General features: G+C 43.9%; 1 long non-coding RNA gene across 1 annotated transcript; it reads left to right on the top strand.

The window, feature by feature from the left end:
- Positions 1 to 1,479: 1,479 nt before the first annotated feature.
- On the top strand, positions 1,480 to 14,249 carry LOC143436857 (uncharacterized). Its single transcript, XR_013106639.1, has 2 exons — positions 1,480 to 1,600; positions 11,985 to 14,249. It is a non-coding gene; the product is annotated as an uncharacterized LOC143436857 (long non-coding RNA).
- Positions 14,250 to 15,409: the final 1,160 nt, after the last annotated feature.

Genomic DNA, 15,409 nt, shown 5'->3' on the forward strand with positions numbered 1-15,409 from the left:
AAGAGAAGCAAAGAAAATTTTAAATCAACTTGGTCTCACGGCTTGGAATATTTCCATTTGGAATTGTCAAGAATTTGGGGGTATTCTGAGTATTTCAAAGGGCCTATCTGTCTGTCCTATGTGAGCCTTTGGTTCTTTAGCCCTGTGGGGTGAACAGGACTAGTATAGCTCCAGTCTGTAGATGTAAGTAGCTGAGATTTAAATTTGGAGGTGGGGGTGAACTCTATTCTGCTGGTTCCTATGGACTCTCTTCAGATAGAACTCTTGTTTGCAAATTCTAGAAAAGCCAGCTTAAACTAGCTGAAATGAACAAGCAAGTATGAAGTAGAAACTTTAAGGGTTCTTTGGAGAGTCAGCAAAGAGTTCTTTGAAGCAGCCTGCATTGCCACCTGAGTCCATGTGGTGATTGGTGTTTTGCTGGGGCAAACACATGAAGGAATGTTTTCCTGAAGTGGACATAGGTGAAAGACTCAGGCAGACTCGTGTAGAACATTTCACCGAAGCAGACACAGGAGAGAGGATGTTCTGCTAACGCAAGCACATGAAAGGACACATGATGAAAGATTCTTTACTAATGACACATATTGGTCCGCTGTAGTTTGAGCTCCATTTGTTGAGACTCTGCAGACTTGGACTGATTAGATACATGTGCTGAAGCAAGACCTGTGTCGAGGCAAGGTACGTTGAGCACATGTTATGTTTGGAGGGTATAAATAGGATTCCACAGATTGATGGAGACAGTGCTTGGCTTGCTGGTACAGCCAGCTGTGCAACATCTGTGGGTCTTGCTTCTTCGCTGATCTTAGCTTCCCTGAAAGAGGCACAGCTGAGAACTTCTCCTGGAGTTCCTGCTGGTCCTCTCTGCTGACTCCAGCCAAGGCTAAGGCCTGACTGTCTCTGCTTTGCTGTTGCTATCCTGACTCTACCAAACTGGACTGCTGGTGTATTTGTGAAGTGTTTGTGAGTAGATTGAGCTGCCTCTTTCTGCTAACCTATAACTGAACTGTCAATTTCCAGACAACATAGATGAGAGTTGCTCTGAAGATCCTTTCTAAGCAGGTCCACTTCCCCCGTATCCTTTCTTTTCCACTACCTCTGGTGCTCTGGTGGGTGGTGGGCTACAAGGAAGATTAAAACATTTAAAAAACCATCATTAAAAATAAGGTTTAGAAAAACTAAAGTTACACAGGCACCCTGGATCAAGAACCTATTGGTGTTTGTACTTAACTTCCTGAGGTGCTCAAGTGACAGCTTGGAGGCTTTCTCTTTACTCCCTACCTTTCAGCTTTCTTCTGTGTTGATTTCTTTCTGGGACAGACTGTTCCCTAGGAAGAGGCAAAGATGCCCCCCAACCCCAGGGCTAGATCCCACCAAATCAGTAGTCTAGTGGGAAGTGGAGTGTTCCTTCCCATCTGGTCTGGGTCTGGAAATGTAATTTAGTGTGAGGGCGTTCACCTTAAAAGCCATGCACAAAGCCCTGGGATTAGTACCCAGCATACATACAAAACTCTGGTCTTGGGCTGAACTCCTGTGACCCTGGCTAAGTAAGTCTACCTACAGTCACAGGCTCAGACCTGGAGGTCCTCTGAGCAGGGAAGAGGTAAGTTTCTCAGAGAAAAAGGGGGAAATGGATGTTGGGTGGAGGCAAAAAGCTGTGGAAATCCATTTACATCTATGATCTCCTTAGGCAAGGGAAGTGGAGAGGTTTTGTCCTGGGTTGTACATCCATGTCTACGTCCAGATCTCAGTGCTTATTTCCACACTAGTGGAGGGAACCCCACTCTGGCTCCTTTACTCCGTGCCTCAGCTTTATCCCTGCTGTGAGGAATCCCAGCTTGTCTCCATCCCTGCCTGGGCTCCCAGCACCCTCTAAAGAACACCTGTGTGTTTAGGTAGTGTTCTCAAGCACAAGCCAGCCGCTATGCAAACCCTCTCCTGTCCTTTTAGACTTTTCCAGGAGGCAAAGAGAAACCCCAGGGCCCATTGTGCCTCTTTCCCTCCAGTGTCAGCTCAGGCATCCCTCTGCTTTCTGATCTGTTGAGAGACTGACTGCACTGCCCAGGTCTCCCATTCTCTTGTTTTGTTTTGTTTCTTCATTGCAGAGGATGGAACCCAGGCTTGACCCAGGCTAGGCAAGCAAGATAAGTGTTCTACCACTGTGCTATATCCCCAGCCCACTGTCGTGGCTTAGTATGTAATTATCCAGAGCCAGGACCCCACACCTCATGTCTTCCTCCTCCAGAGCGCCCTGGATGCTCTCCAGAGCCAATTTCCAATAATGGTTATGTCTGGCACCAGTCCCGCTGTGTGAGTTACTTGAAGGTTAACATGCTAGAAAGCATGGCAGGTGACAGGCACTACTCATTTCTATATTTAACTTTTCTAATCATAGACTGTTTCAGAAGCTATGGATTGGGGGGCATGGATGGAAGCAGTTGTATAGCATTGCACAGGACAAAGACCAGTTCCGGGTTATTTTGTCAATCAGTGTGTTATATGGTTGTCCTGTAGAATTTTTTTTTTCTCCTGCTCTGTGGTCAGATCTGTTACCCATTGCTCCACTGACTCATCAGAATATGCTTTTTAAAAGATTTATTTATTTTTCACGTGTGTAGATGCTTTCCCTGCATGTATGTCTGTGCACTCCCTGCATTACTGATGGATGCAGAGACCAGAAGAAGGCTTCAGATGTTCTGGAACTGGGGTTACAGAAGGTTGTGCGCTGCTATCTGGGTTCATGGGAATCAAACCCAAGTCCTTTGGAAGAGCAGCCGGTGCTCTCAACTGCTGAGCCATCTCTCCAGTCCAAAACATGCTTTGTCAATAATCTCTTCCAAGAGTGTCCTTTCCTAGCCTAGCTCCTCACTGTAAAAACGTCCTCTTCTGCATTTCCACATTCTTTCTGAAGACAGAGAACTGTAGATGAAGTCATGGAATTCATTCTCTTACATTTTTATGTCTTTTTTGGGTTCCAGCCCCAACCTCAGGCTGAGAAAAGGGAGTTAATAAGTCAGAGCATTAAAGATTTATCACCTTCATTGCTCTTTATAGAACTTCTCTTATTCCGAGGAGTATGTCATTTGCTTAGCTTAGTTTGTATGAGGGAGAGTTTAAAGGGAAATTAGGGGCAGGCAAGATGGCTCAGGGGATAAAGGCACCAAGCCTGATGACCTGAGTTTGATCCCTGGGACCTGTATGAGAGAAGGAGAAAACCGATTTCCAAAAGTTGTCAACTGACCTTCACATGCAAATGTAGTACAAATGTGGACACGGACACACACACACACACACACACACACACACACACACACACTGGGGGGGGCGGGGCAGGGCAGGGGAGGGAGACTTTTAAAAGGGAAAACTAATGTTTTCCAAAGCCCTGTATGAGTTTTTAAAAATCTGTAGCTGCTGGGTTTTTAATGACTCCAGCTAATTACCCTTTCTAATGATTAGATGTTAAGTTGAAATCGTTAGTTTTACCACCATTGAAAAGTACTAATAAAACCTATTTATTATAAAGAAAATGTGGTTTCAATATGAAATTACCCTCAGGGGGATGGCCATTTGTACAACAAAGAGTGTCCCTAGTACAGGTCTGTGGGAGGCAGATAGTAAATTGATCCCACAAAGGAATGCTGTTTGCCAGAGCTAAAATTGTGTTCCATTCCCCCTTAGCTGAAGAGGGAGCGGATTAATGCGGTATTTGTTTATACCATTGGGTGCTCTTGGCAATGAGGAGCGGGAGGGCCGAGTGGAGGATGACAGCTGTGGGAACCCAGAAAGGCTTTCATCTGCCAGGCCTTACATTCATTACCTACTCCCAGGGTGTTGCTCTTAAGACATGGCAGGTCCTCAGCAACATGTATGTAACATGGATGGCAGAATCAGAGTGTAGACAGGGATCTTATTGATTATCTGGTCCAACCCCAACCCCCTTTTCACCTGACAGGCAAATACGTTAAGGACCAGAGATGCCCAGAGACAACCAAGCCTTCCAAATCTGCAGTCAGTTCTCTCTGCATAGACATTCATTTGTTGTCCCTAGGCACGCTGTGATGTTAAGACCCTGGCAACCTTGGCCAAAATTGAGTGGGCATCTTCTTCAAGCATCTTCCTGAAACCATGTCTAATATCTGAGCTGGTCTGGTCTTCTTAAAGGGCAATGGCTCACGTATCAGAAATGGAGTTGGCATAGATTAGGTGACATTGTGATGTTCTCAAAGACAGCGGGCCACTTGTGCTAGGGTAGTGTGGAGGACAACAATGCAGGTGGGTGGCCAGGCTCTGCAGCAGGTGATGCCTTCTGTTTGCTCTTCTCCTTTCTTTCCCCCTCCACCTTCCCCCATCTCCTCTTCCATTCCTTTGCACACCAGCATGGAGAGTAGGCAAGGTCAAGATTTTCCTTAAAGTACTTATTCACTGGGACAAAAGCAAAAGGCAGTGAGTGCCATAAACCACCTAACTGGGGAAAAATTTCATCTTCAGTATGGGCAGTGCCTAGACTTCCCTCACCATTTGATAGATAGCTTTAAATGGCCTGCCTCTTCTCTGCATCTTACTGACCTTTAGTTTGTGGGGTTTTCTTTGGTTTTGTTTTGAGACAGAGTCTTACTGTGCAATTCTGGCTGTCCTGAAACTTGCTATCTAGACCAGGCTGGCCTTAAACTCACAGAGTTCCACCTGCCTCTGCCTCCCAAGGGCTGGGATTAAAGCCATGCAACCATCATGCCTGGCATTTTACTGATATTATTATAATATTACATAAACATTCCTTTTTCAGATCAGGATTAGGACCACCCAGGCATAGAAGGTTTAAATATTATACAGTGTGGCCAGGTCATATTATCTAAAAGGCCTAGTACAGTGCCTGAGAGAGAGAGAGAGAGCACAGTCTTCGGCCTCCCTCCTCAGCCCTTCCCTGCCTCCGCAGTCAGAGAATTAGAATGCAAGTGGAGGCTAGCAAGTCCAAGGCCTCTCACTTATCACAAGGTACCTCTGCCCTGGTTGAGCTGGTAGGTTTTCCATTGATTTCTGGTTTGCATTTGACCTTAGTCTTTTTCTTACTGTATTTCAGAGGTGGAAATCTCGAAACGTTATACCTGCCTAGAGCAGCTCTCCAGCAGCAGAAAAATGTCCTCACAGTGGGTCAGGTGAGCAGCATGGTGCTGCAGATGCATTTTGTGAATAAGAAAGAGGAGGAACAAGGGAAGCCCCAGAACCAATAAACAGATTCCTGGGGGTTCAATCCAACAGAGAGGAATTTGGAGGTTCCTTTTTCTGAAGGCAGAAAATGGAATTTTTGAACTACTTGAATCCTATCTTCCCAGCCTTATAATACCGCCTTCCTCTTTATCTCAGAGCCAGCCTGTTTTCTTTCTTTCTTCCCTCCTTCCCTCCTTCTCTCCCTTCCTTTTCCAGTGCTGGGAATGAAACTCGTGGGCCTTCTTACACATGCTAGGCAAATACTCTATGCTAAGCTACATCCCCAGGTCTCACAATTTTCTTTCTTTCTTTCTCTTTCTTTCTTTCTTTCTTTCTTTCTTTCTTTCTTTCTTTCTTTCTTTCTTTTTTCTTTCTTTCCTTCTTTCTTTCCTTCATTATTTCCTCCCTCCCTCCCTCCCTCCCTCCCTTCCTTCCTTCCTTCCTTCCTTCCTTCCTTCCTTCCTTCCTTCCTTTCTTTTTTTAGATAAGGTGTTGGTTATGTGGTGTGGCTGGCCTTGATCTCTTGTGTGACCTGCCCAGCTCTTCTTACTGCCACACTAGGATGAGTTTAACAGTCTCCGCTACTTTTTCTTTTTTGATGTTTTGGATCATTTGTTTGTTTTTGAGCCCTGGTTGTCCTAGAACCCACTGTGTAGACCAGGCTAGTCTTGAACTTGGAAATCCACTTGCCTCTGCCTCCCGATGCTGGGATTAAAGGGGTGCACCACCACTGCTCAGCTGATAGTTTTGTTTTTAATATATTTGTATTTATTCCAAGTTCAATTAGTGCAGCCCATATGCACACAGGTATGGGGTGGTCCACTGGGGCACTGGTACCTCACCAGTGGCCAAAGCCCCCTAAGAAAAACATCTCTCTCTCTCTCTCTCTCTCTCTCTCTCTCTCTCTCTCTCTCTCTGTGTGTGTGTGTGTGTATGTGTGTGTGTGTCTCTCTCTCGGTCTCTGTCTCTCTCAGCAGCCATCAATAGCCAATTGCCCCTCAGGTTGGGGCAGGGCCTCACAATCTGTTACTTATCAATATTGGGATATTGACTGGCTTGATCATGGGCAGGTGACCACAACTACTGTGGAATGTAGCAGCTTTGTCACATCCACATGACAGCATTACACAACGCTCCTCTCTGTCATCCAGCCCTTACATTCTTTCTACCTCCACTTCAAGTGTTCTCTTTGAGCCTTGGGGATTGGAGATGGTTGGTATAAATGTTCTGTTCAGGGCTGAGTTACTTATTACAAGTGTTTGGACCAGCTATGAGTCTCTGTACTAACTGCTGTATGCTGCAAAAGAAGCTTCCCTGACCAAATTTGAGGAAAGCCCTGCTTTGTTGGCGTAGACATATTCGACAGGCAGTTTGACAACGTGACCATTTAGCAAAACATCAATAGCAGGTTCCCCCACTAGACTTCACCAGCCGTGGAGTTTTAACCAGGTTTATATTACCAGGTGTAAATTCTCTTCTGTGGAGTAGACCTCAAACTCAATCAGGAAGTCATTTGTTACTCCCTTCACAGCTATGCCACTATTACACCTGTGGGCAGATCTAGCCTGGCAGGTCAGTATTGGATCCAGCACCAAATAAGACCATTGATGTCTTTCTCTCCCAACAAGCTGAATAGCATCTACCACCACAAAAGTCAGCCAACAAGGAAAGTTTCCTGGTCAATTCAAGACAAATTTCTCTGTCTTGTAACCAAAATGTGTAGTGTCTCCATCAATAGGATCGACAGGTACTGACTACCTAGTTATGCTGAAACCCAGAGAATAACTAGGTGACTCTAACCTGTGTTATTTTGAGTCCTCTGGTGTCTCTTTGCCAATAACTTATGAGTCTGATGCCTCATAAAGATTTTCACTTACTAACCCATCTATCTCTTCTGGGAGAAGCATTGTGTATCCATAAAGGATATCACTGTTCAAACTCCTTTTTTAAGTTATATTTTTAAATTAGCTAACATAGGAGTGGGTTTCCATAGGCCCCTTCCAGGCATCCTTAGTTTTGTTCACCCCCCTCTCTCACCCTTCCCTCTCTCATCCCTGTTTTAAATATTTAATCTACTTCAGGATAAGTGTGCATTTGGGAGTGCTCAAAATCGGATTCATATCCTGATTGTGGTTTTTATTTCTTAGTGATTGGCACCTAGAGAAATTTGAGCCTGGGTCTTCACTTCCTCATCTGTAGGGTAGGATAACCTGTTAGATCTGGCAAAAGAGACTGGAGGATTAAATCAAAGTAATGCATGGCAGGTGTGGGGACACATGGTCAATGTTTCGATCCAAGCTCTCTAGTGACTGGATGCAAGCACTGGGCTCCGTATAGGAAATAGAACATAATGTGCACTGTCATTATGGCTTATTTTATTTGCTGTTCATCATTGGTTTTTGTAGGATTTTCAATAGAAGTTCATCCTTTCAGAGTACTGGGCCTAAGTAGTGCTAATATTGGCCTTGCGTCCCAGGGAACAAAAGTCACGGGATGTTTCCTCAAGGCTGGTGCCTGGGTGGATTTTCATTTGCTGTAATGGCCCCCACTCCCCCACCCCCACTAGCATTTTTTTTGGTTTTATTTAAAGTTTTTTTTTTAAAAAAATTATTGTGTTTATTATTGTGTATGGTGTGATGTGTGTGTAGGCATGTGCATGCCATAGCACGTGTGTGAATGTCTAAAGATAGCTTCACAGATTCACGTCTCTCCTTCCACATTTATGTGGGTCTCAGGGATTGAACTCAGGTCATCAGGCTTGTGTGGGAAGCACCTCAATCGACTGAGCCATCTAGCTGGCTGAAAGAGATCTTTTCACACCCACCCTTTAAAATCTATTTGGATTAACATACAAAGTAATGGGTTTCATGACGACCCCTTTGTAAACCTGTCATCACGCTTTGTTTCCATTCATTTCCTTCTCCAGTGCCCTCTGCACCCCGTGACTTACTCCCTTCCAATCCCCACAGAGTTCCCTCTTCTTTTCAAAAATGTTTTTACTACATTATATGTTTGCATTTTGTGCGTGTATGTGCACCCTCGCATGCAGGGATGTGCATGTGGAGATCAGAGAATGAGCTTCAGGAGTCAGGTATCTCCTTCCACCATTTGGGCCCTGGGATTTGAACTCAGGTTGTCAGGCTTGGCAGCAAGTGCTTATGTCCTCTGAGCCATCTTACTGACCCATCTTTTGCACATGTGTGTGTGTGTGTGTGTGTGTGTGTGTGTGTGTGTGTATGTATACGTATGCCATGACCTTTCTCATCTCTCTTCCTCCTACCTTGTGATCCCTTTCTAGTCTTCACTACCTTCCCCCGACACACACCACACAGCCCCAGGTTACACATATATGAGGATCTTTTGTATGTTTGAATATTTCACGTGGCACAATGATTCCTGATCCCATCCATTTTCCTGTGAATGTCACGACTTCATTTTCCTTTACACCATAAGGATGCCATCGTGTACATGACCACATTGCCTTTATCCTTTCGTTTCCTGGTGGGCATCTAAGTCTGTTCAGTTTCCTGGCTATTGTAAATAGTAAGAGCCGTAAACATGGATGTGTAAATATCTCTGTGGTATGCTGACTTCGCTCGGGTGTGTGCTTCAGGTGTATGCAGAGCTGGGTCATAGAATAGGGTTTGTTTCTTTGTTTATCCCTCCATTCTAATTTCCACAGAGGACGTCCCCCTCAGGACAGCAGTGAACAGGAGAATCGGGGGTCCCCTGCGTCACCACCAGATTTCGTTGCTTTTCGTTGAAAACAGCCATTCTGATTAGGTGATATGGCATCTCAAAGTCGTTTTAATTAGCATTTCCCTAATGACTAAGTGCAGCCATTGATCTCGACCAGCTACTTAATGTCATTTAGAGTCAGCATAGAAAATGAACCTTTGCCTGTGTCTGTAGGGATTATCTAGGTTATATGTTCACTGAGGTGGGAAAAAATCCACTTATTCTGTGTATGGTCTAGGGTCCCAGATAGAATTAAAAGTAAATGATTTGAACTCAAGCAATTTTGCCTTTGGCTTTCTGACTGCAGATGTAATGTGATCAGCAAATGGAGGCATTTACCGTCATGCCTTTCCTGCTATGATAGACAGCACCCTAAAACTGTGAGTTATGATAAACTCCCCTGCTGTGGTGGACTGAGCCCTTGAGCCGTGAGCCTCCATAAACCGTCCTTGCTTCTGTCACAGAAACAAGACAACTGGCATACTAAGAATATTAGACAATTGTCATGTACTTTTTGGCTTTTTAAACTTTTCCATTAATTTGATCCATTATTCACTTTACATCCAGATTGCACTCCCTGCCTCTCCTCCAGCCCCCCCCCATACAACCCTTACTCCCTTACCCCCTACCCTTCTCATCTGAGATGGGGGAGCCCCCACCCCCCACCCCAAATACCAACCTACACCAGCACACCAAGTCTCTGAAGGACTAGGCTCCTACTGAAGCCAAACAAGGCAGCCCAGTTAGAACAGGATCCACAGGTAGGAAGCAGAGTCAGGGATAGCCCTGCCTCCAGTTGTTGTGCAATCCCCATGAGCACCAGGCTGCACAGACCCTACACATGTGTGGGTCAGGTGGATGAGTAGTGGAGGTCCAGCCTGTGCATGCTCCTTGGTTGGTGGTTTAAGTCTCTGGGAGCCTTTTTTAACTTTTTAAACTTCTTTTGAGGCCTGTATGTTCAGTTCATTAAGTCATTTAGTAATTGCTTTGTTTCTTTGGTGTGTTAGTTTTGTAATTCTTTATATACTTCACATATCCATTCCCTGTCTGATGTGTTGTTATCAACGATCTCCTCTCCCTTTTCTACTCTTCCCTGGTGATCATCCGTTGACATGCAGATACTTTTGAATGCCACATAATCCCACGTGTTAAATCTTGAGATTTGAACCCAGGTCCTCTGGAAGAGCAATGCACTTAATCACTGAGCCAAGACTCTCCAGCCCCATGAATTTTTCTTGATCAGGTATCAGAATAGCTATACCAGATTTTTGTGTCTGTTCACATGATAGTTCTCATCCTTGACTATCAAAAACAGGAAGCAATACCAACACAGGTTCGTATACACAGAGTTATTTGTCTTTGTGTGTTCAAGGCCTCTGAGTTTTAACCACTCTGGTGGAGGGATTCAGCTGTCAAGTACATCCCTGGGGACCCAGCATTCCTGGGCTCTGAAGACCAGTAAAAGGCTAACAGGTGGCTCTAGAATTTGACCCATCCACAGCCTCAGGCTCAGAGCTGCCAAACTCCAGCCTTTTCTCAGATGATGCTCTAAGGATGGAGCTAGCTCTCCCTATTACGTCTCAGGAGGGACCAAGTCTCTGCCCACACCCTGACTTGGTTCTCTTGCTCCTCACGGTTGCCTTTCTGCTTCCCCTCACGCCAGCACTGTGGCAGGCCAACCTGGGGCTCTTTGACCTGCTTGTTTCCTCACGGTGGGCTCCCATTTCACTGCAGGACTTCCAGGATTACAGATGTACATGACCACATCTGTTTTATACAAGTCCTGGGGATCTGTACTCGGGTTCTCATGCTTGCACAGCAAGTGATTCACCCACTGATCCAACTCCCCAGCTGAGTTTTTTTTTTTTTTCTTATGTGATGCTGGGGGTCAAATAGAGGACCTTCACAGGCAAGTTAAGTTCTTTATCACTGATCTACTGGCCTCTCATTTTGCCATTAAATGTTGAAGACTTTTATCTTCTCCAGTCTACTACACAAAATGAAGGACACTGAAGCTTACCTGACCACCAGCTTCTTAAGAGGCCTGATAACCATTAGCTTGGATCTTTGAAGGATGATGTCTCTCTCAGATGAGTCCTACTGTGCACCTAACCTGACAATCTTTAGTTCCTATCTGCTATAGCTTCCAGATCTTTCAATATGCTAGCTTCTCTCCTCTGTACCTACATCAGTGATTAATGTTCTTAATAAGTCGTACTTGAGCTATTTGAAACTGTTTGCTAGGATTAGAATTTACCACGCTGCCTGACTTGATGCATGTCCGTATTTCCAATTACAGAGAAAAAAAATTGGAAACCTTATCCAGTGATTAGGAGAAAAATGAGTAAATAATGATAGAGGCGTTTGATGAACCATTTGTTTATAAATATAGGAAGATTCCCCATTAAGGGCATAATATATACATATATGCATAGTAATATTTCATTTTTTTTTAAAAAGTTAGGTATTGGCCAAAATGATAAGAATGCTATATCTAGTATAGGACATTTCTACTGTGTTTTCTCGTAGCTAATTTTTTTTTAATGAGTCTTTACAACTTATCTGAGGTGAAAGTAAAAGGTTGAGAGGGAGAAAGTTTACTGAAAGAGCTCTCAATGGAGTCTTTCTAGTAAAAGGAAATAGGATCAGCCCAACCTTATAAAATCTACTAGTAATTAGAGTCCACTGGTTTGTTAGCAATATAGCCCTACAACCTTCTTCCTTCCTTCCTTCCTTCCTCCTTTCCTTCCTTCCTTCCTTCCTTCCTTCCTTCCTTCCTTCCTTCCTTCCTTTTAGCAGCCATGTTGACACTCAACATTTAGTCTCAGAAAATGCTTCTTTTACAAAAAATCTAGAATTCTAACCGTTAAGTCTACGTTATATGCTTGTGTTGCTGGTTTAGAAAGACGGGTAATATTTCATTTTCGTAGATTTAGCCCATTGCCCGAACTTGTCAAGATTCAGGTGTCTCACACGAGGGCTATTTCTTCCAGTGGCAGGTCATTTGCCAAGTTTCCTAACTTGTCATCAATCTCTTCAACCAGGATTTATAAAAAATGTCAAGAGCGGCAAGATGAAGACAGTGCCTGCAAATTCAGATGAGCACAGACCCATCAATGAGAGGTCTTTGGAAATAGTGATGAGAGGATCTGAAGCCCACTGATTGACTCCAAACCAGCACATCTTTCTCGCTTATCCATAAAGATTTTATGAGAAATTGCCAGGGGGATTTTTAAAGACCCCATAGAAGCATTCCTGGGTAAACATGTTTTAAGACTCTCATGCAGCCCACGGATTTTCTTATTTTTGAACAATGGAAGGCTGTTTTCTCTTATTCTGTGGGAAAAGGGCATAAAACTAGCAGTAGAGAGAATATTCAGTAACTTTAAAATGAATACATTATCTCATTGATCAAACTAGAAAGCTTGCTACATTAAATGTGTTAGACCTACATTAGGCCACATGGTAGAAATCCCCCTGTTGTTTAGAAGACATTGTGAGCAATACAATTGGAAGTTATTTTAGAGGGCTCTTGTCTAGAAAGCTGATCGGATAAATGTTAAGAGTGCTTTTTTGTAGGCAAAGTGGTATGTTAAAAGCTCCAGCTCACCAGTAATCAGCCGTGTGACTTTGAAAAGCCATTTAGACCCTCAGAGCAAGCTCTTTTAAATTTGGAAATGGAGCTGACACCCAGCCTTGGAGTCATGATGCAGAGTCACGAGGCAATGCTGCAGGCACTGTGTTTAACCATGAACATGCGCGGAGATGCCCCTGCTCCTGCCCATACTGAGGGCTTTGGATGGTTCATACCACTGATGCTCACTGACTTGAAGAGTTAGGAAGGCCACTGGTCCAGTCCACAAAATGATGGCTGTGGCATTTGAGGCTCCTTGAGCCTTAAGCCTTGACTCTCAAACCATGTACCTGTGGAGTAGATATTTGTTTTGAATCACAGCATGCTCTTTTACCTTTTGATAATAGCTACTCGAATCCTCATGGAGACCTCTCCTTAGCTAGTTTTAGTAAGAACATCCCATTAGCCATGGAATTGATGCACAGTAAAAGACCTCATGTAGGGAAGGGCACAAGCTGTAGCTGACCCATCCATTCTTCTACCTATGAAACACTGTCAGGCCTGCTGCCTTGATCGTTAGAGACAACGATTGTGTCAGTAAGGTTCTTTGGTCCTTAATGTGACCCAAACCTGAAGAGTTCTGATTGCATCTCAAAACTATCCACTGGGCTGGACATGGTGGCACATACCTTTAATCCCAGTACTTCTCTGGGTCTGAGGCCAGCCTGGTCTACCAGGCCAGTACCTGGCCAACAAGGACTATATAGTGAGACTGCCCCAAACAAAACAAAACAAAACAAAACAAAACAAAACACTATTACACACTCTTGGGGGCATTAAGGTGTCTCAGAGGCTTGAGTTCAGTTCCTGGGAGCCGCATGGTAGAAGGAGAAAAGCAACTCTCCTCAGACTGTCCTCTGACCCCACCCCCACATTTGTGACACACACAAATAAACGTAATTTTAAAAACTATTTTTAAAGACCATCATATACTGTAATGGTTATCATGTGTAGGAACTAGAGGGCAATCGATGACAGACTGTAAGCCTCAGTTTCCTTATTTGTAAGTGGGTACAGTAAGTTCTCTATACTGCCCGCAACTGTGAAGACTGAGGCACTACATGTAAAGTACTTAGCACAGCATATGGAACAAACAAATACTCAGTGAGAGGTACCATAGGTTAGGGGCTTGGGTTTTTTGTTTGTCTTTTGCAAAAAAGAAAATTATTCCCATTAAGCGGGTCAGGTCTGTAAAATGGAAATAATTATGTTCATAAAACCCATTTTCCCCACAGGTAAGAACAAGTTCTAGGATTATACAGGTTGCCCGCATTGGTTACGTAACTGGACTTACAAAGGAAGCATTTGTCCAGGGGCATATTATTCCTCCCACTCCAAACTGCTAAGACTGAAAAATGACTGTTTAATAAAAGAACATCTCCACACTCAATATAGTGAACTTGGTCCTGACACTCCTAAAACTTCAGCGTTAAGGGGGTGGATATTCCAAATGAACTGACAGTCAAGAGTTCTTTAGCAAGGACAGTTATAAAACCACACGGGCACGTTACTTCAGCTCTGTAACCACTGTTTCTGCAATGTTTTCTAGCTTAGAAAATAGACTGAGATCAGTACTGTTCATTCTTTTTATCCATCCCTCCACTCAGAAGGCCCCTGCATGCCAATCATCACTTCATCTTTGCCTGAGCAGTAAATATAAAGCTTACTGACAGAACAGAGTTGTGGGGAAAATGTTTAACCAAACAGCCAAAACGGGGCTGAAGACATGACCCAGATTTAATTCCCAGCACCTGGGGGCGGGAGGGGCTCACAACCATCTGTAACTCTGGTTCCAGGGGATCTGACGTCCTCTTCTGACCTCTGTAGGCACCATCAGACACCCACATGATGCACAGATACGCATATTGAAAAAAACAACAACGAAACTCACAGACAATAAATTAAATCTTAAAAAGCAAGAAAAAACCAACCAAAAAAAAAAAAAAAAAAAAAAAACACAAAAAATCCAAAAAACAACCAAAAAAAAAAAAAAAACCAAAGCAGTAAGGAGTCTAAAGACTACAGTGCCAGAGTAGAAACTGTCAGAACCAGTGTGTTACTTTACCAGTCCAAGCACTGGGTGAATTGGACTGAGTTTTGACCCTCCCATCTGAACTAAAGGTGCCAGTTTGAGGATGTCCCCTGTGGGGCTCATCGGTAGGTGCCACTGGGCGCCGGGAAACATTGTAAAACCTGGTCCTTAAGCAATAAAGCATTGGAGCTTGTAGCAAAGAACCAGCCTATATGGAAGACTGTGGGGGACTATTTTAAATGTTAAGCAGCTAGGAAGACCAGAATAAGCTCTGTGAGGAAACTTGGAGCTCAGAACTTGTGGGTTTTAATAGGTACTGATAAAGAAACAGGTATGTATGCATGCATATATACATTTTCAAGTTTGTCCACTGAAAGGACACAGCCACAGCGATGACACAGGTATCAAGGAGCCCAGCTCAGCACCTATTTCAACTTTAAACATCACTCTTCCCTAAGGTAATCGGGACCCTGTGGGGGTAAATAGTTGCTCTCATGACTGGGTTAGGGAGCACTCAGGAAACATCTTGTAGCACCAGAAATGTATTCCAAGGAGCGTGGGGGACATGTCAGGACATTAGAGCTTGCCTGGAAGTACTCAGGAGTCCTGCAGATATTATGCAGGAATCAGTGTTGCCTACTGATGGAAATAAATGGGCTGATGAAAGCACCTGACAGACGGAAATGCCAATCAAATGTAAACACAGTGGTAGAGTTAGGAAATTAAAATTTGGCAATCAGCGACTCAAATAAGAATTATTAATGGGTGTTAAAACTAGGGTATAAAGTTTGAGGAAAAAAAAA

This window comes from Arvicanthis niloticus, chromosome 23 (genome assembly GCF_011762505.2).
Source record: "Arvicanthis niloticus isolate mArvNil1 chromosome 23, mArvNil1.pat.X, whole genome shotgun sequence".
Classification (NCBI taxonomy): domain Eukaryota; kingdom Metazoa; phylum Chordata; class Mammalia; order Rodentia; family Muridae; genus Arvicanthis; species Arvicanthis niloticus.